Raw genomic sequence first — 1,186 nt, 5'->3', positions numbered from 1 at the left:
TCAGTCGGTTACAAGAGAAATGAAGAGAATGCGACAGAAAGGAAGCCGGTGGCTCGATGAGCTACCGGAAAAGTACAACTAACGGCGAGATGAAGCAAAGGTGAAAACCCTAATCTAGCCGCCAAGTGTTAGTCAGTGGTTTCGGATCCTTCTCTCGTTGCCTCCCCTTTCCCTTATATAGACGTCATGATGCTTCGTCCTTGACCTAATTTACGCCATCTTGGTGGGCCTCCTCTGCTGGGCCGAGAAGCCCGTAGGCGTCCGAGCAGCCGCTGAGCCGAATATACTTTAGTCGATGACGATCGACTAAAAGTACTCAAGAGTCAAGCCGAGAGACCTGACTCTTGAGCCGACCGATCGAGCCGTCGCTCTACCTAATCCGGGCCAGGCCTTTCTATTCTTCGGGCCTTGTGGGATGGTCAAATCCATTCTCTACATAAATGATTTTGGCAGACATCCTTTGTGAGGTTACCGGCACACATGTATCTCTGCTGGTCCGAGTATGGAAGGAAACTATCACACACCAGCATGACAACCTACTGAAACTGAGACAGCTGTGAACGCAATGGAGGGTCCCTCAGTTGCTGAGGAGGGCCGTACCAGTAGGAAGTCTCGCAAAGACTACGTACTCCAAACAGGGTGGTTATTATCATATAATGCAAGATCAACTCTCATTTACTATGACATGCAATTTCCCTTTTAATCTATAGTTTTTTTTTTCAATTTTTAAAGGACTTGAAAGTGTTTTTCTTGGTATTTTCATTTAGTGTGTTAAGTGGTCGTTTTGTTACTTTAGTCCTATTCAATGTTTTTAAACCCGACCCAGACACTGAACCGGACGAATGAATTAATTTTATTATATAATAATATATATATGCTATGAAAATAAATATATAAAAACTAAAGTTTAATATTTTCTAAATGTTTTTTAAAACATAAAATAATAGTTTGGATATGTATACACTTATGTTTAAAAAGTATTTAACAAATACTTAACTTTAGTTTTTATATTTTTATTTTCATTTGACATGTAAAATATCAAAAAAATAGTTTAGACTATTTAAAATTTTCTGTAACAAAGTAAGAGTTATGACATCTAAAAAAATCAAGATATAAAACTCACAAATATTTAAATATCTATGTGAATAATAAATTAACTTCAAATTCAAAATAAACGAAAAGTAAA

This window comes from Brassica oleracea, chromosome C5 (assembly GCF_000695525.1).
Source record: "Brassica oleracea var. oleracea cultivar TO1000 chromosome C5, BOL, whole genome shotgun sequence".
Lineage (NCBI taxonomy): Eukaryota > Viridiplantae > Streptophyta > Magnoliopsida > Brassicales > Brassicaceae > Brassica > Brassica oleracea.
This window is presented reverse-complemented; position numbering follows the sequence as displayed.